At 38.9% G+C, this 25889-nt stretch overlaps 1 non-coding gene across 1 annotated transcript; it reads left to right on the top strand.

Moving 5' to 3' along the window:
* Positions 1 to 8084: 8084 nt before the first annotated feature.
* On the top strand, positions 8085 to 8191 carry LOC145151636 (small nucleolar RNA R71). Its single transcript, XR_013732200.1, has one exon. It is a non-coding gene; the product is annotated as a small nucleolar RNA R71 (small nucleolar RNA).
* The last annotated feature ends 17698 nt before the right edge of the window (positions 8192 to 25889 follow it).

Genomic DNA, 25889 nt, shown 5'->3' with positions numbered 1-25889 from the left:
TAACATGTAACTCACTTTTTTTTTCACTCAAAACCTACATGCTTAAGCAGGGGCGCTCAACTTCAACCTTTATTGATTAAAGATAAACAATTTTCCTGGATACATTTCTGGTACACGATGCTAAACATATTGCATCCCTCAAACTAAACGAGGTTGTGTTTTTGTCCCATGATTTCACTAGAATAAAGGGGGCCACAAATGCATTATAACGTATATTGGTTCCACTAAACATTTGGGTCTTCATGTAATCATCAAATATAACACTAGCATGGAATCCTAATTGTTTTTACCAAAATTTTCTAAATTAATCCTAGTAATTTTTAGTGTAAAATTTCAAAATTATAAATTAGAATTCTAATGTAACTAATATAATCAACCCCTACCCCACACATAGTTTATGCAATGTCCCCATTGCATGTTATGCATGATAAAGAAAACAACAAAGTAAAGAGGAAATTGGAACAAACTCCCATGGGATAGTAGTAACGAGGTTGATGTTCTTCATTCAAAGCTCCATCTTCAATTGACTTTAGGCATGGGAACATCTCATCCATGCCTTGGGTGCCAAATCTCGTGTGGTACGGCTCCAAATATGCAAGAAAACAATTTCGAAAATCTCCAGGAATTAATCTTCAAAGAATATGAGTCAGACCCATGTCAACTGTGGTTAAAATATAAGCCTTTGGAATGGAATATTGAGTGAATCGTTGAGTAAATATGACTACTCGGCGAGTAGAAGTGTTTCTAGAAGAATAGTCGTAGAATTGAAAGGGACTCGTCGAGTCCAAGATATGCACTCGGCGAGTACAACGCTGATTGGAAAAATAAATCTTCTGCTTTGAATCCGTTTCTGCTGGGTTTGGCAATAGCAATTTAGTATCCCTCCTTCATTTTTCAATAAATGACACTCTTTAACCTTCTTTACTAACGGACTTGACCTTAAACTGAAAACTTTCACATCCTCATCTAGACTCGAATCTCATTTTAGCTTTGACATTTGAGACTCTTGCATGCATCCTAGCTTCAATCTGAAAAGATAAGAACAACACAAATGATAGATAGCAATAAACCAAATCCTATTTAGGCCTAGTACTAAAAGTTCAAAACACACAAAACAAAAAAAATAAAAATAAAAATAGTTTTCAAAACAACCGTTCCCTCCAGCTCCACTTCCACTAGCTTGGTGCCTTCTTTGATTTACCCGCTCTTCCCAACTCGCAACATAGGGATAACCGGGCCCGGGTCTAGGCGCAATGTTCATTTGTTCAAATAAATTAACAAATGATTCGTTGTGGTAGTTCATTCTTTGTCCAAGGTCGTCCTGGTACCTTCTCATTTCTATGTTGTACCAATCCATTGGTAGCTCATCATCCACCAGAATGAACGGTGGGTCTTCACGGACGTGTTCCCTTCTTGGCCTTATCCTCCTTCCCGGTTCCTCGGGCATGGACACTTCATCCGTATTTGGGATTCCAAAATGTCCCCCACGATAATCCTCAATGATCCTTGCCCTCCTATATAATGTGGTGCTAAAAGGAGGAGAAGGGATCATTGTCAATGCTCTTGTTGCCCCTTGGTCCAAAATCCCATATGACCTAGCCAGCTTTGTGACAAACATACCACCATTGATTTTGGACGTGATCCGCTCCTTAATGCTCTACATGTAGAAAATATCAAGAATGGGGACCTTATCATCATCCTTTCGCACGTTAATAGTGCTTGCGATAAGACGATGAATCAAGCGATGGATGGGGGAACGGATGCTCCCCTCTTGTACAGAAGAAGGAATGTAGACCCGGTTTGCAATTGTGTTCCACCAAGTAGATGCAACCACCTCTTCAGGCAAGTCCTTGTGGCAGTGCTCCAGAAATGCTTCAAATTTTTCAGACATGATCACATTTTGATCATAAATTCCTAGCCTCCAAGCGAGTTCTGCTATGCTGCATTGGCGTAGCTCCCCTCCAAGACAAAAAGTGATACCGCCCGTATTATAATAATCATTTCTGCCTCGGAAGGAGATGGTAGCAAAGAATTCCCAACATAGTTCCTGGCAAACCGGTTCCTGAATCTTGAATAACCGAGTCCAGCCGTCATAGATTATGGTCATCCCATCATTTACAAAAGACTTGACCAAATAAGGAGTCAATTCCTCCTCCAATCTGGTTTGACCTATCCAATGCCAGTCTATTTGGTTGGGCACATATATCTCCTTTCGTTTTAGTGTTTCCAGCTTGTTTTTCGCACATGCGAGTGAAGGTTTGGAAGTTATTTGTGGAAAATTCAGCCATGGGATGTCCCCATAACCGCCTCCCCTTGAACTTTGTCCACGCCTAGACATATTTTCTGTAAAATAAAAACCAGGAACACCACAAACAAGATACCGAAAAATTAAAAATGTCAAAATAATAGGCATCTGCAACCTGGACTCGCTGAGTAGAAGTCCTACTCGACGAGTAGGATGAACTTTGCGAGTCGGTCCTGAGTTCAATTCTGATTCAGGCGAAATCCACCGTCCAAACACACAAATTAGTCCAGGGTTTTGTCTTGGTATGTCTATTAAGCATAAATTTGCAAGAAATCATGTCTAAAACAACCTAATTTGACCTAGCAATCAAAACCCTAGTATTGGAGTAAACCCCAAAACCGGATTTTTCATGGATTACAGCCACAAATCTACCCAAGACATGAACTTTAACAAGATTAAGTAGGAAAAATGTTACCTTTTTGGTTGAAGATGCAAGGAATAGCAAGATATTGAAGATGAATGCTTGAGAGAAGGAATACTCGTCGAGCGGCTGGTGGCTGCGTATGAAATGGTGTTTTACCAATTAGGGTTAAAACCCCTCTTTTACAGAATGTGAAAATGAAAAAAAAAAATTTAGGGGTAAATACATGGACTCGCCGAGTAGAAGTCCTACTCGCCGAGTACATACGCGAATCCGCGATTTTTCGTGATTTTCAAAATGGACTCGCCGAGCAGATACATAGACTCGACAAGTTTTTCGTTCTGTTTGACAAAATTTTGAGTTCTTACATTTTATGCCACCAACCCCACACTTGAGCATTGCTTGCCTTCAAGCAATCATATTAAGCACAAAAGAAGATTGATAAAAGCAGATTCTAACAAAAAAAAACAAAAGTAAAATGAAAAAGAAAGGTAAAAGAAAGCAAACTCTAAACTCGGGTTGCCTCCCGGAAGCGCTTCTTTTTAAGGAGTCATTAGCTGGACTCCTTCCCGCTTTACGTTTCTGTAATGTCTTCCAAATGCAGCCCTTCTTCAAGTCCTTCATCTTTTTGGGATTCCTTCTTCATATTTCTTCACCCTATGCCCATTAACTTTAAAAGGAGTTCCATCTCTTGATAAAAGTTCAATAGCTCCATGTGGGAAAACTTGTTTCACCATAAGAGGACCATCCCACCGTGTCTTCAGCTTGCCCGGGAAAAGCTTTAACCTCGAATTGAAAAGTAACACCTTTTGTCCTTCATGAAAGTCCTTATTACCCTTTAATCTTTTTTCATGACAATTCTTGGTTTTCTCTTTGTATATCAAGGAATTAGTGTAGGCCTCATTTCTAAGCTCTTCAAGGGCATTCATTTGCATCAACCGGTTGGTACGAAGTTCAGCTAATTCAAAATTGCACATCTTTAAAGCCCAATAAACTTTATGCTCTATTTCAACCGGCAAATGACAATTCTTTCCATAAACTAGCCTATATAGTGTAGTACCAATAGGTGTTTTGAAAGCTGTTCGAAAGGACCAAAGTGCATCATCAAGTTTATCCGACCATTCCTTTCGATTTCCTCCAACCGACCTCTCCAAAATCCTTTTTAATGCCCGATTTGTCACTCCAGTTTGTCCACTTGTTTGTGGACGATAGGATGTGGAGAACCTATGATGTACCCCATATCTTTTCAACACTTTGGCTAATTGATCATTTGCAAAGTGAGTGCCCCGGTCACTAATAAGAGCTTTAGGAACTCCAAATCTTGAGAATAGCTTTTTTAGAAATCGCACCACCACCCGAGCATCATTAGTAGGTAATGCTTGTGCCTCCGCCAACTTAGATACGTAATCGATTGTCACCAAGATATATTTATTCCCTTTTGACATTGGGAAAGGTCCCATAAAGTCAATCTTCCAAACATCAAATATTTCACAAACTTGAATATTATGTTGGGGCATCTCATTTCGGGATGATATGTTCCCCGCTCGTTGGCATGAATCACATTCCTTGACATATTGAGCAACATCTTTAAAAATTGTGGGCCAATAAAACCCATTATCAAAAATCTTTTTAGCCGTGTAATGTGCTCCATGATGTCCCCAGCGGGCCCGCTATGGCAGTGTTCCAAGATTTCCCGACTTTCTTTCCCGAATACACATCTTATCATTCCGTCTGCGCAGCTTCGGAAAAGGTATGGCTCGTCCCAAAAGTAGTACTTGATTTCTGAAAAGAACTTCTTCTTTTCTTGGCGGGTTAAATCTTTTGGAATATATTCAGTAGCTAAATAATTAGCTATATCCGCAAACCATGGCACCTCTCCTGCTATTACTAACAGATACTCATCGGGAAAATCATCTCCAATCTTGTTTTCTTCCAATTCTTCCAAGTGCGGGTTCTCTAATCTTGATAAATGGTCAGCAGCCACATTTTCCATTCCTTTTTTATCGCGTATTTCAATGTCAAACTCTTGTAAAAGTAAAACACAATGTATCAATCTCGGTTTTGCATATTGTTTAGCAAATAGATACTTTAAAGCGGAATGGTCGATGAAAACAATCGTCTTGGACAAGACTAAATATGGCTGGAACTCGTCAAAAGCATATACCACCGCTAGCAACTCCTTCTCGGTAGTAGTGTAGTTCGCTTGAGTTGGGTTCAAAGTTTTGCTTGCATAGTAGATAGGTTGAAAATGTTTATCAACCCTTTTCCCTAAAACAGCTCCCACTGCATAATCACTAGCATCACACATTAGCTCGAAAGGAAGATCCCAATTTGGTGATATCATGATGGGAGTAGTGGTTAATCTTTCCTTTAATAAATGAAATGCTTCATGACATTCTTTAGAGAAATCGAATGGAGCATCCTTCAAGAGTAGTTGAGTCAAAGGCCTTGTGATCTTCGAGAAGTCTTTAATGAAGCGACGATAAAATCCCGCATGGCCAAGAAAACTCCTCACCCCTTTTACATTTGTTGGAGGGGGTAATTTGGCTATTGTGTCAACTTTTGCTCTATCCCTTTTCTTGAAACTTTGTGGCTGAACACAATTCCTTCTTTTACCATGAAGTGGCACTTTTCCCAATTAAGGACAAGGTTGGTCTTCTCACATCTAGCTAGCATCAAATCTAAATTAGATAAGCAATCTTCAAAGGATGACCCAAAAACTGAGAAGTCATCCATAAAGACCTCCATGAATTTTTCGATCATGTCATGAAAGATGGCCATCATGCACCTTTGGAATGTAGCCGGTGTATTGCATAATCCAAAAGGCATGCGCCTATATGCGAATGTTCCACTTGGGCACGTAAAAGTGGTATTCTCTTGATCTTGTGGGTCGATTGGAATTTGAAAATACCCCCAAAAGCCATCGAGAAAACAATAATATAGATGATCGGAAAGCCTTTCTAGCATTTGATCGATAAATGGCAATGGGAAATGATCCTTACATGTAGCATCATTTAGTTTTCTGTAGTCGATGCAAACGCGCCACCCGGTTACTATTCTTATTGGAATTAACTCGTTGTCTTCATTAGTAACCACCGTCATTCCTCCCTTTTTTGGTACCACTTGCACCGGACTTATCCATGGGCTATCGGAGATCGAATAAATGATACCCGCATCTAATAATTTAACCACCTCCTTTTTGACAACTTCTTGCATGTTTGGGTTAAGTCTTCTTTGGCGTTGAACTACAGGTTTGGCTCCTTCTTCTAAGTTAATTTTATGAGAACAATAAGCTGGACTAATTCCCTTGATATCGGTGATCTTCCATGCTATGGCACCTTGCCTCTTTCTTAACACTTCCACAAGGCTTTCTTTTTCATGTTTGGCTAGATCGGCAGCTATAATTACGAGTTTTTGTTCCCCATCTTCAAGAAATTCATACTCCAAGTGATTAGGTAGAGCATTAAGTTCAGATTTCGTGTTCTGAATGTTGAACACATCGAGTCCAATGAGGGGACTCGTCGAGCCCTGGGTGAAATTCGCGACTGATCGGGTTTCTTCGAATGGACTCGTCGAGTCGATCGGGGCTACTCGGCGAGTCGGGTGTTCTGTACTTCTGATAAGATCATTATATTCAAATTCCTCGAGCAATCTCTCTATTTCCAGCATGTCTCTTTCTGCATCAAATTCTTTTTCAAGGATGACGGTGGACTTGTTTGGCTCATCTTCATTCCATTCCTCCATTAACTCTTCCAACATATCAATTGAGAATGTCGTGTCATCAATATTCATTGCATGCTTCATGGCTTGATCAACGCCAAAAGTAACTGATTCGTCTCCCACCCGAAGAGTAAGTTTAGAATCTTGCATGTCAACTATATCACTTGCGGTGTTTAGGAAAGGTCTTCCAAGTATGATTGGGACTTGAGGGTCTGCTTCCATGTCTAATACTATGAAGTCTGCGGGGAACACGAACTTATCAACTTTAACCAATAGATCTTCGCATATTCCCCTTGGGAATGTGACCGTTTTATTTGCTAGGTGAATCGCCATTCGAATTGGCCTTGGCTCCGGAAGGTCTAATTTCTTGAAGAATGTGTATGGCATGAGATTTACACTTGCCCCTGAATCAGCCAATGCATAAATGGTAGCTAAGTTTCCGAATTGACAAGGCAAGGTTAAGCTTCCCAGATCACCCTTCTTCTTAGGTAGTTTGTTCAACATGGCAGCTGAATAGTTCTCATTTAGGACCACTTTCTTCACCTCTTCCATCTTTTTTCTATTAGTTAGAAGCTCCTTGAGGAATTTGACATATTTAGGAATTTGTGCAACCGCCTCTATGAATGGCATATTAATTTGAAGAGCCTTTATGTGTTCCAGAAACTTCTGGTAGTCAACATCATTCTTATCTTGTCTAGCTCGAGCTGGAAATGGCAGTTGAGGCTGATATGGCTTGACAGGAGTCTTGTTTTTCTGTTCAGGTGGGGGACTCGTCGAGTCCGTAACTTCGACTCGGCGAGTCGGGTCGGGAATTTGTGATTCTTCATGTTCTGCTTCTTCCTCTTTTACCAGCTTAGGATCTTCTTGCTGAATAGGGGCCAGAGGAGTTATAATCTTCCCACTCCTAGTTGTCATGATATTTATATGCGCACCTTTTGGGTTACTTTCGGTATTACTAGGAAGTCCACCCGGCCGTTTCTCGTTCACTTGTTGTGCAAGTTGGCCCAACTGCTTTTCTATGTTGAGAATAGATGCTTGTTGATTCCTAAGCAGAGCTTGTTGATCTTTCATCATAATTTGGTGTTCTCTCAACATACTTTGTTGATATTTGATTGCAACTTCGATATCATTATGTCTTTTCTCGGACGCGGCCACGAATCTTGTAAGCATATCTTCCAAATCTGATTTCTTTTCATACACCGGCTCCTCCTTTTGATAAAAGCCTCTATCTTTTTTCTTATATTTTTCCACCCTTGTCTTTTTGTACTCATCATATGGTAGCCATTTTTTCTTGGGTTTTCGCCAATTGTCATCATACCTATCACCACTTGAATAACACACTTGCACTTTCCAGTTCCCGTTCTCATCAAGGTCACAATCTTTAGTAAGGTGGGGCCTCTATAATTTTCATATCCCACTCTTATGGCATGGATGGATTGGTCCATCTTAGTCATCCTTCGGTCCATGCTTTCCAAATTTGCCATCATTGCTGCCATGTCATCCGTAATAGAATTCACCGCGCCTCGAGTTAAGTCATTCCTTGGGTTGTGATATTCTCTAGAGTGCTTAGAGAATTCTTCAATTAGAGCCTTTATCACTGGGGGTGATTTCTTTGTGAGTGGTCCTTGCGAATCAAGGAGTTGCCTGGTCGTCACATTTACTCCATCATAGAAAATGGAGACTTCTTGTTGGCTGTTTAGATCGTGATGTGGGCAATTTCTTAGTAAACCCTTGTATCTTTCCCATGCTTCATAAAGTGACTCTCCAACTTGTTGTTCAAAATTGGCAATGGCTTTCTTCAATTTGGCTATCTTTGAGGGAGGGCAAAATTGGTCTATAAATTTTTCTTTCATTTTAGTCCAATTAGTGATGGATCCTGGAGGGAGTGATTTCAGCAAATCTTTCACGGCTCCCTTGAATGTGACTGGTAGCATACGTAGTAAAATAGTGTCACGAGCCACATTAGGGACATTAAAGTAGTCGACTATGTCATTGACCTTGTCAAGATGCTTGTATGCGTCCTCATGATCCTTCCTGTAGAATGGGATTTCCTTAAGTTGAGCAAGTATGTGGCCCTTAAGTACAAAGGTGGCAGTTGCGGGAATCGCGGGTTGCACGAGTCCCGAGCCGGTGTCGTCACACATCCTTTTCTTCCATTCACCCATGGGAACTTCATCGATGTTAGCCATGGTGTTAGCTAGTTCGCCCTCTATGTCGCTTCCTTCCTCAAATTCGCTTTCTTCCTTTTCGGATTCATACACGATATCCTCCTTCTTCGGGTCTTCGTCCGCCACTGAAGAGATGCTGGATTCTCCCACTTTCTTGCCCTTTTTCTTACTAAAAACATATTTGAGATTCTTCAATGGCGAATTCTTCAATGTTGCAGTTTCTCCTTCGGTTTTGCCTTTGTTTTTCCTCAAAGTTGCTTCCGGGTCTTCAAGTGGTGGAATCAAAGGTGTACCTCCTCCTCTGGTCATAAACGTTCTGCAATCAAAACAGAAAACACGCGTAAAAAGAACAAAAATAAACTAAAAACGAACTTATGCTTTCAGCGATGGACTCGTCGAGTAGGTGCGACTGCACTCGGCGAGTACAGAGCTAAAACAGAAATAATTTAAACAAAAGTTCTAAAAACAGAAAAACTTAAACCTTAACCTAATAACTAAATTACTAAGGCAGTAACTTTGTGCAAGGTGGATCTCACACAAAGGATCGACAATACTAGAAATTAGATTTAATTTTTGAACCGTTCCCCTGCAACGGCTCCACAAACTTGATGTGTGTTAAACGAACTAGTTTTATTCTACTTTTTAAAATATGAATTAGACACACAAAGGCAGTAAACCTGTCTTTTAGTGGTATAGTCGGGCAAGTAGGATATCGAACTCGAGGAACGGAAATTAAAGTAATAACAAGAATTAACTAAACAAGTAATAAAAGTAAAAGGTTTTCTCTAGTTTTACAAGACTAGAAACTTTAACACACTAAATAACACGCAAATTAAGTAACTAATCAGCTAAAAACAAGTAAAAACTAACCAAATTCAGTAATAAAGAGGTTTCTGTTTAGGTTCGATTCGTTTACTCGTATGGTTGATTTAAGACAAATGCAATGGATTAATTGTTATTGGTTACCGACTAAGGTGATTAGATTCACATTCGCTATTACTAATCCTTAGGAAACAAATTAACTTAAGAAGTTATCAAGTGTTCAAACTAATGAATTTCCTAGTTTAATTATTCGGATTAAATAAGACTTGTAATTAGCTAATCAAATTAATAATTCAATTAACCTCTTGTTGATGGTTTATCATACAAGCTCACACATTAGTTTACCCATTCTCTAGTTAACCCTAGTTTCACATTCAATATTCCTAGGCACATAACAATGTTTTCACATAAATTACATGAGGTAAGCAATTAAAAGATGTTCATGCAGCTTAATTACTTGTCAATTAACTGAAAATAGTTATGGTTAATGCATAAGGTTCTTTAACAAGCTTAATTTAACAATATTTCACCAATAAACAATTAATCCTAACATAAATCAATCCATAGTCATAAACTCATCTACCCTAAACAGAAACTATAAGATTTAGCTCATAATTACAGTAGATAGCAATCCAAAAACGAAGTCTAACAATGCAACCATAGTGTAATTCAAGAATAAAGTGAAAACTAAACTTATGTTGCCTTGAATCTCCTTAGAATTGAAGATTAGGGTTTCTCTCATGATTTCCAGAGCTCCAGATGCCTTGTTGGTCGTCAAGTAATTCTCCTCCAAAATTCCAGAGAGTCTCAATTCGGGAATGTGACTTCTATTTGTAGTTTTCAGAAAACAGGGTCTACTCGTCGAGTAGGTAACCGACTCGCCGAGTCCCCTTTGTAGAGTCTATCTACGGCAAGGACTTTGTGTTTTGCTTCGCGAACATTCGTGGGCACTCGTCGAGTAGAAGTCCACACTCACCGAGTCCTTCAGGATTTGACTATTTTTCTTTAGATCTTCAATTCCCGAGCTTCTGATCGCATCTCCTGCTTTCTTTTGCTTATGAGCATATCTTTTGGACTGAAAATACAATTTAAACATAATTAAGTACGTTTTGTCCATAAATTGCACTAAAATAGTCAATAAATAATAAAAATCTATACTAAATATATAGCTAAATATGCACATATCAATCGATTAGATACACTTCAACTATAAAGACTAAAAAGAAACTTAAACAACAAAAAATAAAGAACATAATTTAAAAGACACAGAGAGTTCTCCAAATTGTTCTTTCAAAAAGAAAAGGTTTTGTGTTCAACAAGAAGACGGGTTTGTCACAAAGACGATTGATACAAAGCCACGATCACAACATTAGGGTTTGCCTTAATGTTGTATATATTTATACATGTATATCCCATGATTCAAAGGATTGTGTCTAATCTATACTAAGAACCGATGTTATCACAAAAATACTGGATCTGTGATCTATTCTATACTAATCTATATCATTACCTAATATACAAAAGATTACAATCGTATAACTGTACTATAAGATGACATTGATTAGCTTGATACGTGGGTGATGTGAATGTAATAGATGCTAACGCTGATATATCAACGTGTCATGTATTTGACTCATCAGATCATAAGGTGTGAGCTTACAATCTCCCCCATATCTGATGATGTTAAAACTAATCTTCAATGAATGCTTTTGGCTCGTGCTCCCCCCTGAGAGTAAGAATGAAACTCTTGCAGTTTTTAACAAATGTTCCCCCCTGAAAATGAAACTCTTGCAGTTTTTAACAAATGTTCCCCCCCTGAGAAGATGAATGACTTATCAAGCATTTATGAATTGCAGTAGACGGAGGACGAATAGATAATGAGCTTGAGCTGAGTTGAGAACGTTGACATCAACTTGAATCGACTCCCCCTTAGAATTTTCTATAGTTTTAGTAGCGAGATTTTCAGTTTTACCAAGATTCTCTCAACCTTTTTGACATCAGCAACTAACTTCAAGCAGAAGAGAGTTTCAACTTGTAGTCTAGTAAGATTGTGATGTCTCCTAATAGTTTGGGCATAAACTACCATTCACTGACATAGTATTGCGAGATTTCATCAGCGTGTGGTGTCATATGCTGAATCATATATCTCTTTTATTAGAAGAAAAATGGAAATAGTGGTATGTTGCGTGTAATACATTCCTGAATGAAATGTACCCATCAGTGAAGATATTTCGATTTTTCATCAGCATCTGGTATCATACGCTGAATCATAAAATTCTAAAGAAGAATATCAGGGCAATAATGGATTGGTGCGTGTGATATTCTATGGTACATATGCTAACCATCGACACAAAATTTTAAAATTTTATCAGTGTGTGGTTTTACAGTGAATCATCAAGTTCTGTATTAGAAGACTCGTGGAGAGAATGGATTGTTTTAGTCACGCTGAGGTGAAATCAGCATGAACCATTAACAGTTTAACTCATCAACAAGAAGTGGTTTAAAATTCCGCATCATGGAGTGAGTTGAAATCTAGAATCAAAGATTCACCATTAAATCATAATGGTACCATGTCATACCTCGGACTAGGAGGTCAGGGACATGAAAAACCTTTGTCATTTAAGGACCAAACAAGTAACTATTATGTTGATGACTATGTAATCAGGGTAAGCCATTAGTTTTTTCTCAATGTTTCAACAGAACATGAGACTTAATGCATACGGCAAGCGTGCTTATAGGGACAGGTTTAGGTGAGAGATATTTAAATAAAAAATGAACACCCCAACCTTTTTATCGATTTTCATTTTTTTATTTGGACCAGGCAATCTCACTTATAAAGTTTAGACAGTTACATACAAAATCAACTCGAGGGCATTCGAGGTTTTATTAGATTATGAGTCTCACTGATGATGTGTCAATTTTCTTAGCAGATGGTCTCACTAATGAGAAATTTAGAGAGATTTAGTTACATACAACAACATGCTTCAAGGGATGATGATGTGTCAAAAGTTGCATACTAGGCTTAAAGTTGCCACCGTCGGATTCATTTACAAAATGGTACAAAATAATAATATAAGAATACAACAAGGGAGTTAGTCAAACAAGGAAAAGGAATATACAACCTTTTTTCACAGGTTCTCAATATATTTTGTTTCATTAAATCTTTTGCATAGAATCAAATCTTTCGAAATAATTACTCATTTATTGGTTTCCTTTCAAGATACCTATTCTTAGAAGTTGGCTATAAAAGAAAACATACATGAGGATAAATACATCAATATACAACTCATCTCACCATAAATCAAGAATGATGAAGCTATTTATCATTGAGAAGTGATGGATCAACTTCAAACTTCTTATTTATCAAGAGTAGAAGAGAAGCATAGATCAGTCTTTGTAACCGAAGAGTTAACTGGCTCGAATCCATAAAACCATTGTGTCCTCAAAATCAACACGAGGGCATTCGAGGTTTTATCAGATTATGAGTCAGTAGATGAAAACAAGACTTACTGTATCGATGGTTGCTCTTTGCATCCATAATAGTGAGTGGATGAGAAAAGGGGTTTTTGCAAGAATAAGAGGACATGATGCCACTCCTTTTCTCAGCACCAAGAGTATTGAGATCTTTTAGGATCTTACAAATTCTGAAGAAGAAAGATGCAAACAAGCTTTAGATAGATCTGAAAGATGAAAAGAGAGAAAAGAGAATATATGTAAATACTAGAAGAAAAGGTTAAACAAACTATTGTAAACCTTTGTAAAAATAATAAAAACAAAAATTGTTTTTGTATTTTTGTAGCGCCCAAGTCGCCAGGTATGGATCCAACCTATTATCCTATTTAATTAAGACCAAAAAGGGGGTAAGGGACTCGTGAGTATGTTAGGCGTACATTATGTACACACGACATATTTCGTGCATGCGCATCATCGAGGGTGATCCCGGCGTACGCTAGGCGTACTCAAGCCAGGGGCAAACTCTAATTTTTAGGGTTTGCACCCTATTTGATGAACTTAAGTCCCTCAAGTCCATTACCCCTTTAGCCTCCATTGCCTTTTTAGTGCTAATCTCGAACCCTAACCATCTTGAGTGCATTGTTTAGCTTATATTGAGTGTTTGGGTGTTCTTTGGTGGTTTTGAAGAAGACGGAAGTTTGGGAAGAAGCAAAGGAGAAGAAAAAGCTTGTAGATCCAAAGTTTGTGCACCATTTCTCGTCCATTGAAGGTATAAAGTCTGAACCTTGATCATTCTAAGCTTATATCTAGGTTTAGGGTAGATTTTAGCATCTTTTGGCCCCATAACTTGGTTTCTTGGAGTATGAGCTATTGCAGGCCATTTGAGCTGTCCTTTTGGAATCTTTGAAGTGGATGGAGTCATCAAAGATCATATCTTGGAGGTTAAGACTCAACCATGAATGTGTTAGTGACCATCTAAGTGATTTAATGGGCTTAATTCAAAGTTTGATCCCCAACAAGGCATGCAAAAGCATAAATTTTGAAACTTTATGGCTTAAGACGTTATTATGAGATTGGATCTAAGTTTTGGATGTAAAAGCTGAGTGAATTAAGACTTGGGAACGAAAATAGGCTGATTGGCCAGTACGCTGGGCGTACTCTAGAGTACGCTGCACGTATTGAGCCAATGCATCCACTTCCGAATCATCAGTGTATGCTGGGCGTACGAGCCATGTACGCTGCGCGTACGCCGTCTGTGGGCTTGCAAGAATTTGGGATCGTGTTTTGGTTGGGATTTCGACTATTTAGGTTGGCCTCATGCCCACCTGTCGTAGCATGCCATTTTTGGGCCTAAGGCCATGTTTGGCGTTCTTCGGCCATATTCGGCCTTTGAGGCCTTGTAGTTGGGGTTGGATGTATTTTTAGACTTTGTATGGATTTGGGCCCTGGAGGGAGGGAGGCCTAATGAGGCAAGGGTAAAGAATCCCTTCTGCCATAAGTCAAGAATTAGGGTTTGGGCCTTCGGGTTAGAATATGACCTAATTTCTAATTAGGGTTTTATGCTTGTGCGTTAGGGGGAGGATTACGCGATTCATCCGCCGAGTGCGATTTGATACCTTCATTCTGAGGTGATTTTTCCTTCACAGTGTCCGTGAGTCGAAGACACCAATGTTGACCCACTAGTTTATGATGTAGTGTGATGATTGTCTTTGTGATAATTGTCAGATATGCATGTATTTGCTTGACGACTCTATGATTTCCTGTTATGATATTATGTGGTAGTAGTAGGGGTGAAATTGTAACATACACGTTCAGTTATCATGTTATGTAATTTTAAAAGTGAATAATATAATGAAATATTATTTGAATTTGAGCGTTGAGTTCTAACAAGATAGTTTTTACGAGATTTGAAGTAAAACTATGTTTAGAATCATTCGAAATGTATTGGAAGTCTTATGAGATTCCAATCAAATGTCATTTACTGAAATTAATGAAAATATAAAGTTGAAAATAAGTAAAATTATATTTTTGAAAGTTGTAAAGAATATCGTTAGAAACATTTAGGCGAAAACCTCATCGAAATCCGAGTTATAACGAAGAAGTTATGGCTTATTGAAGTTTCGCGACAGAACTGACACGACGCCGTATGATGTAAAAATTGAGTTTTCGATAAACTACTTTTTTTAGCTTTAGTGATCTAAATGAAAGGCGTAGTATTCGTTAAACCGAGAATTTTCATAAAAAGAACGTCACAATCTGACTTCGTATGAGGAAGTTATGATTTTTCTAAGATTCGGTATAGCAGTAGCAACTAAAAACTCGAAATAAAGATCGAGTAATTTTTAGCCGACACAACCTAAACGAGAATCGAAGGTCTTGTTAATATTAGTACAATGGTAAAAAGACAGACAAAAATGGACGTCGGATGAAGAAGTTATGAATTTTTAACGGACTTTTCTTGTCTCGGCCTGTTAAAAATATAGTATTAAAAATCAAGTCACAATTAGCCAACGTAGTCTAAGCGAAAGTTGTAGAACATAATTTCACCTACGCGTGGATATAAAGAACGTCAAAAATGGAGTTTATATGTGAAAGTTACGGAATTTCACAGTTTATGGCACAAATTACGAGGCTGGCTGGAGAAGTATGCCCAACGTACTTGTGTATGTGAACCAGAATTGACCACGTCGCCCAAACCCTCGCATGCGACACGTATCATACGGACTCGACACGTCCGAAGCCACGTATCAGGGTACGCGCCGCGTACTCGGTGTACGCCTAGCGTACTGAGCCACAAAGCGTTACGCCCCGTGTACTGGAGTGTACGCCCAACGTACAAGCTATCAGGGTTGTACGCCTCGCGTAAATGAGAATTACGCCCAACATAAATCGTGAATCAACACCCTATAAATAGTGAGCAAGACCTCTGGGTTTTTGTATACAAACCCTACTTTCTCTCACTCTAAAACCCTTCTTTAGCGTACTTTTAACCTCCGATGCATAGGAAACATCCCCGACACCCGAAGCAAGTCCTGACGCTCTGAAGTTCCCGAGAAAATTATATTTTCAAGTCGAAACTCTGCCCACGTAAGGCCGACTTTCAACTAAAATCCCCGGTTATTTCACGGTGAGTTAAATATATAGGAACAATTGTATGTTATGTGTTATATGTGCTATGTGCCTTTCCTTTGTTATTCTTGTTTTATACTTTTGGCTATGTAAAGCATGACTTTTATACTAACGGAGTTGTTGGGTCTAGGGTGTTGCGTCTTTGGGCTCGTTTAATAGCCCATTTTGTTTACCCGGTTTGGGCCTGTCCAACCGTGGTTTATTATTAGGGTTAGCTTATATATTATGCAAGCATGTATAGCTTTCAGGTTAACGATTCTCATTAGTAGCTTTTGCATTGTAACCCTTACACACCTCTACAGTCGAAGTTCTTCATCGAGCTCTTCTGAGGTGTGAGATATTAATCATTCGACACCATTTGATCCATTCTTGTGTTCTTTACTCGATTAATATTGTTTATCTGTTTAGAATCTATCGATCTTATAGCGTATTATTCACTTCAATTGGTATCAGAGCGATCACTTTGAAGACTATGTCGTTGGATCTGAAGACGATGGCTATCTTATCTTGGAGGCAATAACATTGGGTCCGTTTGTTCACTCTGGAACGAATAGAACGATCAAGACTCAAAAAGAGTATAACCAACTCTTGGTGAACGTAGAGAAGATTCCTCAAGACGAAAAAGACAAGGTGTTATGCAATGTTAAAGCGATGAGGATGATCAGATTCGCTTTGCAATCCGACACTTTTCGTCTAGTAAGTTCATGCACAACAGCTAAAGAAATATGGGATAGGTTGAAAGAATTATATTTAACTGATGAGGATCTGGAGCACTCGATCCAAACCCTATTGCTTTCTGAATTCGGTGCTTTCGAATAAAAACCTGAAGAGAAACTCATTTAGACATTCGATCATTTCAACCATCTGCTTAGCAAGATGATGAAGCATGGTATTGAAAGGAAGGTGATCGAACAAAAGGTTACATTCATGAATGGCTTAAGGCCCGAATGGATGGCAGTGGTCTCGACCGTGAAGGCTCATGAGCAATTTAAATCATATTCGCTGGCGAAACTGATGGGTATACTCAAATCTCATGAAAGCGTGGTGTCAAAGGAAGCGAAGGTAGTTTTGGGTGTGCGTTCACTGGCCCTTGTTTCTAAGAGCAACAATGTAGCAGACGAAGAAGAGGAATCTGATATGTCAGAGTGCGATCTGTCTAGTGAAGAATATGCAATGATGGTTACAAACCCAAAGAAGTTTGCTCGCAAAAAGTTCCCTGTCAACAAGAACCGAAACTGGCAGGGAAGCCACAGTTCAGAAAAGGTGAAAGAAGAAACCAAGAACACCTCTCGAAAGGACGACGAAAAGAAGGATAGTAAGCTTGTGGGCGACTCTGGGTACGATTGCAACTACTGTCATGGCAAGAACCACTTTGCCAACGATTGCATGCTAAGGAAGATGGCTGAGAAGAAGGATGGTGAAGATGACGAAGCTTACTACATGAGAAAGCTGGAGGACATAAAGAAGAAGAAAGCAACTAACGTTTCTATGAATGCTTTAATTGTGCAAGAGAATGTAATTGATGATGAGTTTGGTGGAGTAGAAGTCTGGTCTACAGACTCTGAAGATGAAGAGGTACGCAGACCCTCGCATGGAAGAGCTTATGTGGCGAAAGAAGGAGTTACTGAGTCGGCTGGAAGATGCTTAATGGTGTCAGCTGGGGTATCACAGATAAGAGGATACACAACCGAAGATGAGCATGAGGAAGCGAAACTAAAGGAAGACAAATGTTTCACTACCAAGCCTGTGAGTGAAAGGATCAACGATTGTGATCAGTTGATCAAGAAGGTACAATCCATACTTGAATCTCTTAAAATACCAGTAACAAACTACGAAAAAGAATTAAACGAATTAAAATTCAAGTTTTCTAACTTAAGTGGAAGTCTTATGCAAACTCACTTAGCGAATTCTAACCTAACTGACCAACTCAGTAGGGAATCTTCCAAGAGTGAGGAGATAAGGATGTGGATTCAACAGAAGGAGTCAGAGTTAGTTAGGGCTAGGGATGAACTTATTTATTTGCAACGTGGCAATTTAAAGTTTTTAAAACAAAGAAATGTTTTCTGTTTGATTGCTAAACGCTTATATACAAATATCACCCAGTTGCATCTAGATTGTGAGATAGGTAAAAAGATTCATAAAATGATTTTGCCCTTCCTTGAATTTAAGGAAGACGAAGTCATTGCTAAATGTGAATCTATAATGTCCTCAAATGAGATTTCAGTAAACTACAAATATGGACTGGACTAAATTGAATCCTTCATTAACTCCAAAGAACATAAATGCATGCTTAAGAATTTACTGGACGAAAATGATAAATTAAAAATCAAGACCGAGACTATACAAAAGTTTGACTCATCCAACGCCAAATTAAGTTCAGAAAATAAAATAAATTTAGAAACCACTTCTGAATTTGATGAGGATAGTGAGATGAGCGAAATCTCAGTAGAAGACGAGGTCGATTGTTCAGAATTTCATAAGAGCGAAACTGACACGGCAAAACCACTCATATCTGAAAATTCTGTTGAGTACGCTCGCTTGTCTAAGGACAAATCCAAGAAACTCAAAGAAAAGGTCGTTGTTTATCAGAAGGTGCAAACTACACCAAACCAAGTGTATACTGTCACATGAGTTGACGTCCATGGTTGACAAAGATAATGTTGAAGGTTGTGATAACCACTTCTGGTCCGCTCCCATCGAAAATGCAGACGAAACAGTTGGTCTATCAGAGCAAACCTCATGGAGAGTTAAGGGACGATATATTCCTGAACCCCTCAACAAGCCCTCAAGCTTTGATAAACTCGGTTCAAGTGGTACAAAAGAAATACCAAACGAACCAATAGAAGCCTCCAGAGTGTCATCAACAAAAACAGAAGCTCATAAGAAGAAAACGAAACCTAAGGCCAACATTCACTTGACTAAAGAGCAACTTGCTGAACAGAAACGACAAAGGAACAAAAGATACATGAAGAACCTCAATGAGAGAAAACATTTTTGGCAATCCCAAAACCCCACTTATGTTCGCTCTGAAAAGACTTCTAATCTCAAGATGAAAGAGAAATCAAGAGCCACATCTCCTTCTTGCAATCACCGCCAGTCGAGCAGTGCGTTGAACCGAAAGTCAAGTTTCGGTCCCAACTCGTACTACACCAAGAACCGAAAGTCAGGTTTCGGTCCTAAATCCCATCCTCCTCACTCCCAACCAAAGTCCAACTCTATGAAGGATATCAAAGGAAAGGGAAAGCTGTGCTCAGATTCTGAAATCCATAATAACAAAAAGTCAGCTAACCCTAGGACTCCAAAGAAAACCTCAACAAAGAAACCAACTAAAACATCCCAACTAAAACAAGAGAAAAGTAAAATCAAAGTTTACACCATCAAAAGAAAAGATGAAACCACTTTAATAAAAAGAACATATATGGTTGATCTTTCAGTTGCAATTCCCTATTCTGTAAAAGACTCACCAGGGCCCAAGAGACTTCAGGTTCCTAAATCTACTTAATTTTGCAGGTTATAAGTGACGAACAGTTTGACGACGAATGGTATATTGATAGCGGCTGCTATCGTCACATGACTGGAAGGAGGGAAGATCTTAGGGAGTTTCGGTCCCTTAAGGATGGTGGATGTGTTAAATACGGAAACAACTCATACGACACGATCAAAGGGTATGGGATGATCACCAACGGAGAATTCTCAATACAAAAAGTAGCCTACGTGGAAGGATTGCAGCACAACCTCATCAGTGTTTTTGAACTAGTCGTGGGAACCGGTTTGAAAGTCTCGTTCGATGATGAGGGCTCAGAAATAATTGAAAAGCAAACGAAGAAAGTTATGTTGAAATCTGAGCGCAAAGGGGAGATGTATCCTCTAAATCTTAACCCGATAAAAGGAAAGCCAGCAATATGCTTGTTGTCGAAGGCGAACTCAGATGAAAGTTGGTTGTGGCACCGAAGACTATCGCACCTGAACTTCAAAGATATTAATAAACCGGTGCTTGGTGATCACGTGCGTGGACTTCCTGTTCTCAAATTTGACAAAGAACACCTGTGCGCAGCATGCGAGATGGGCAAGCAAAGCAGAAAGAGTCACCCTTCTCGTATCAATACAAAAATCATCGAACCTCTTGAACTACTGCACATCGACTTATGTGGTCCTTCGGCTATCGAAAGCTTCGGTGGTAGTAAGTTTATACTTGTTATTGTAGATGATTTTTCTCGCTTCACCTGGGTTTTCTTTCTTAAGCAGAAATCAGAGGCCACTCCCAAGCTGAAGTTTTTCATCAAGCAAGTGGAACTGCAGCTGCGAAAGGTGGTAAGAAACATAAGAAGCGACAACGGGCTAGAGTTCAAAAACAAAGACTTTGAAGAGTTTCTGGCTGAAAAGGGAGTAACTCACAACTTCTCTGATCCCTATACTCCACAACAGAATGGGATCGTTGAAAGGCGAAACCGTTCTTTATGTGAAGCCGCCCGAACCATGTTGAGCTTCGCTTCTCCTCCACTATACTTCTGGGCTGATGCAATTGCTGCTGCATGTTACACTCAGAACCGATCCTTCCTCAACAAGCAATTTTCCATCACTCCATACGAGATTTTGAATAATCGCAAGCCAAATCTAAAGTTTTTCCACGTGTTCGGTTCAAGATGCTTTATTTTCAACTCCAAAGAGAACCGAAACAAATTTGATGTTAAGGCAGACGAAGGGATCTTTCTTGGTTATTCGCTTACTTCAAAAGCATATAAGCTTCTGAATAAACGCTCGAAGAAGATTGAAGAAACCTATTATGTTACTTTTGATGCAATTACATGAATAATATACGAACAATCGAAAGTCCAACGGAGGAAATCTTTCCAGAATCAGGTCAAGTCTCGGTTCCTATTTCTAATCCGTTTGAAGAGTACATGCTACTCTTTGACGAACCAGAGAAGGCGATTCACTCAGAAGCAAAAGCAGCTGATAACAAAATCGACAACTTAAAGAAGATTATCGACGAAGCTGCAACAGACGTGGGTAGCAAGCCTCAACATCCATCCGAGAAGCAACCAACAAGCGAACCTCAAGAATCTAGCTGTCACACCCCCGAACCACACGGCGAATAGTTGTTGTCGTAGTGCGGCAACCTCAGCCTCCGGAGAACGATTCTCTCTCACGGGATTTCCTGGTGGGGCAGGGTGGTCCTGATGTGTCTCTTCTGGAGGTGGTGTGACGGAGGCTCCGTCCGTGTCTTTATCTTCCTATATGTCGTCATCGGTCCTATCAAACTCGTAGTCCGTGTCCGTATACTCGTCGGGTCCAATGCCGTGTGCTGCCCCTTGTTCTACCTCGGGGTCGTCTTCGATCATTCCGTGGGCCACCAAGGCCTGGTGAAACTGAATTCCTTGATGCTCCTCTTCCATGGTGACTGTGCTGGGGAACACGTAAGGAGGGTATATAAATAAACCATTATTAATCCTAAGATATTTTTTTTGTTACAAAAATTGGGTTGATGCATTCTTCTTGTTTAACAAGGGGGTATGCATTTGGGTTACTGACCATCGTGATTGCCCCAGGGCATGTGATAGTTGTACTACGAAGAAATGTAGTTGATCAAGCTACATTCATCCCTAATACAACTGTGAACAGTCCTGGCTTAACCGGGATGTCAGGTTTTCCCAATCATCTTCTTTGATTTTGTTCTTATGTTCATTTTTTCTAAGTCGCACAAGTAAGAGTGTTTATTAGTATATTTTATTTGTTTTGTTCAGAGTTATTTAGTCCCTTGCTGGGTTTATAGTTGCATATCAATGTGTGGTTAGATATGCCAGTTCACTATAAACAGAGCTCTGATACCAACCTGTCACACCCCCGAACCAGACGGCGGAAACGTCCGAGGGCTCACGTGACTTAAATTGAAATATCATCACAATGAATATACATGAGACATAACACATTCATCACCAAACATTACATAGTACAACTGGCATTGTTTACATCAAGTACATGGTTTACATTACATGATCCCAAAATATAAAGTGTTTGGTGATTAGCAACTACAAAAGAAACTTTCAACACACTGTATGCTTCCTCGTTCTAACGATTACCTGAGAATACAAGTTATTTGGAAAACGGTGAACATATATAATGTTGGTGAGTTCATAAGTATGTTTGATGTAAAATAGTTTATGTCGTTCGTAAAACCCAGAAAATCCGATATTTTCTGTAATAAGACTTTTCATGAAAATGTTGTGATGATCCTGTAAGTATATGGGTGAATGATTTCAAAACGTGTATAAATGAGAAGTTTTGCTTTATAGTTTTTGAAAGTACAAGTGAGTAAGATTGGTTTCCCTGGAAAACCTGATGTTTTCCGATAAAATATTATGATTGTTTTGTATTATTGTATCGTCACAGCGAATGAATATGATTTCCCCTGATTACTTAGATGGTATTGGATCTCTATGTGAGTCGTTATAACCATGCATGATAGTGACTAGTTCGTCTGTCTTGGCATTCAAATGAACACCAGAATTGATCTTAAGATTTTGTCACCCTAGACTGGCCGAGTCTAACTGTAGCGAACAACTTAGGTGTGGGGGAGTCACCCCCGTATAGATCTATACACAAACTCTCGCTCTCCCTCCAGGAGACTTTGATTACAACTACAGACTACGACCGACACTTATTGGTGTCGCCTGTTATTACTCACTTAATCCAAATGAATTTGATTAACCTTGATTAATGACCTGATTTTAGTTTACTTGAAGAGAAGGTAAGCCTAACAGACGAGGAGAAGAGGACTACTAGGCCTTACTAATTACGTATGTTATTTAAGGCTGTCGAGTATACGAAAGGCGAGTTGGCCCATTTCGCATAAGATTTATTTGGACCTTACTAGCAATGCTAATGGGCCACTGAGGCCCAATAGCATGTAAAAGCCATTGAGGGTCCCTTAAGCATGTAATTGGGTCACAAGAGGCCCAATAACATGTATGATTTATGTTGGGCCCAAAAGTCATGTTAATGGGTCACGAAGGCCCAATAAGCATGATTAGAATCTCTCAAGCCGAACAATTAGAATGTTTACTTGTTTTGTATAGTATTAGTGTTGCGAAGTTGTTTAATCGATATGTCGTAAAAATCACCAATTTGTTTTATAACGATTCATAGATTTATAAAAATAGTTATTTTTCTATTTAAAACCCATAAGTTATAAATTTTTGTATATTTTGACTCAATTATTTTATTATTAACATAATTGACTAAAATTATTAGTTTGACCAATTCAGCCCCTTATTATGGTAAAGTTGACAATTTTTAGCCCTTTTTATGAAAAATGACATATTAGGTCCTTGAACTATTTTTCTTGACATTTTTGACCTAAACACTTAATTAAATGATGTTTTAAGCCCAAAATTTTATTTAGGACAGTTTCAGCCCCTTAGTTAAAAGATTTGCATGTCGCAGTTTTTACAAATTTTACCCAAAATCCAAAATCTTTGCATTTTTAGTCCCTTTTGATAAATAAGGCCATTTTAACCCCTGAAATAGGTTTATATACGTTTATAGCCCCTGTTTTGAGAAAACTTTCCATTTTAGCCCCTTAAATTTGATTTTTCGCATTTTTGGGCCTAAATAGCCGGAAAGCCCAAATTTTATCCCATTAGGCTAAAATTTACAGTTTTAGTCCTTTAAAAAGCCTAATATTTATAAAAACTCTTATTTTAGCTGTTTTGACCTTTTGATCCTTGTACAAACCGTGAATGGCATCTTTTTCCTCATCTTTTGTTTATTTATCAAAAATGGTCCAATAACAAATTTTATGTTGTAGTGTGTTATTTTAAAGCTTGTATAGTAGTTTATCTTGACATGTTAAGTGAAATATGACCTAGATCACATATTTTTCCTTCTTGAACTATAGATCTCGAAATATCTTTCATTTTTAGCACATATTTACCACAAAAACACAAGAAATCACACATAACATACAAATACACATAGATCTTCACATTTTACTTGTATTCTCCCCCATAAATCATATGAAAACCGAAAATAGAGGGGTATGAACTCACCTTAGGTTTGTGGGTTCGGTTTTGAAGAAAGAAATGGAAGAGTTTGGTCATTGCAACTTCCTTGAGTAGATCTCGAACTCAAGAAGATTTCTAAGAGTATAAACACCAAAAACTTTGTGTAAAGGAATGATCTAACTAGAGAGTGAAGTTATGAAGCTTGGATGTGTAAAGACTTAGCAAAGATTGACAACACTTTATGAAGACTCTTGAATCCAAGCCAAATTTTCGAGAATTCCTTGAAGGAAGGAAGGAGATGGCCTTAGAGAGAAATGGAGAGAATGTTTGTGTAGTGTGTGTGTGTGTTGTGTGTCTTCGGCCGAAACAAGAAGAGGGGAGAGGGGAGAGAGTGAGATGAGTTGACATGCATGGAAACATGAGAATGGTGCATGGATACCCTATGTATATTTATGAGGTGGCACTACAATTGTCAACCCTCATTTATCCATTCCTTTATATATATATATATATATATATATATATATATATATATATATATATATATATATATATATATATATATATATTGTTTTACTTGGGCCGAAATGGGCTAAGGAAGGAGGAAGGAATCACTTTGGCCCATTCTTGCCTTGGCTCGAGTTCATGAGGCCCATAAGGAAAAATTACGGCCCATTGGGCCCTTAGGGTAGCTCACGACCCAATTTTTGTATAAGAGAATGGATTCGAGTCCATTAAAGCTAATTGGATTAGTTATGGCCTAATAAGGCCCATTAAAGATAAACTAGTCCATTTTAGGCTTATAAGGCCCAAAAAGGTTAAGTCTTATGAGAGTGGGTCCAATGAGAGCCCATATAAGAGTTCTAAGCCCAAAATAGTCAAATTGGAAGCTTATTGGCCCATTAGGCCCAATAAGGAAACCCTAGTCCATATAGGACTTAAACCGGGATTTCTAGGGTTTTCAACTTTACTTGATGAATCTAGGTTTGAATGTGTTTCCATAGGTTGAACTTCAGGCATAACATGAATTAGGGTTATGATTTTACAGTAGATAATGTTTACAAGAGTACAAAATTTCCTAGCTAGAATGCTAGTCGTGACATCATCCCCCCGTTAGAGGGAATTTCGTCCCGAAATTCTTTTTGAAGCTAGATTTGAGAATGCGAGAATAGGTGAGGGTACTTTTGCTTCATCTGGTCTTCGCGTTCCCATGTGAATTCTGGTCCACGTTTTGCGTTCCACCAAACCTTCAGTATTGGAATGCGACTTTGCTTAGTACGCTTCACCTCCCTGTCCATGATCTCGACGGGTTCTTCCACGAACGGGAGATTTTCGTTGATTTCGATTTCTTCCAACGGGATGACTAGAGCCTCGTCGGATAAGCACTTTTTCAAATTTGACACATGGAACACGGGGTGTACACTGCTAAGTTCAGTAGGTAGCTGCAGTCTATAAGCCACTGGACCGATTCGGGCAAGAATCTCGAATGGTCCAATGTATCGTGGGTTTAGTTTTCCCCGTTTCCCAAAACGAATTACCCCTTTCCAGGGAGCGACTTTTAGCAACACCCGATCCCCGACTCGGAATTCCAAGGGCTTTCGCCGTTTATCAGCGTAGCTCTTCTGTCGGTCTCGTGATGCTTGGAGTCGAGCTTTGATTTGAACTATCTTCTCTGTCGTTTCACGTATGATTTTCGGTCCTATTAATGCATTGCTTGGTGTCTGTTCTCTTGCTAGCTGAGTGTCACCTACCTCAGCCCAACACAACGGTGATCTACATTTACGTCCATATTGTTGGATAAGGTGTCTAAGTCCATAACTTATTTGGTATATACTTGACCCGACCCGGCATGGTCCATTTGGGTTGCACTTCACCCAAACTGTTTATGGATAATTTTATGAGAATTGTATACTTACGATTTATTAATA

Source organism: Lactuca virosa, chromosome 1, assembly GCF_052849685.1.
Source record: "Lactuca virosa cultivar CGN04683 chromosome 1, Lactuca_virosa_CGN04683_v6, whole genome shotgun sequence".
Taxonomy (NCBI): Eukaryota; Viridiplantae; Streptophyta; class Magnoliopsida; order Asterales; family Asteraceae; genus Lactuca; species Lactuca virosa.
Note: the sequence above shows the minus strand (reverse complement) of the source record. Positions and strands in the feature narration are given on the sequence as shown.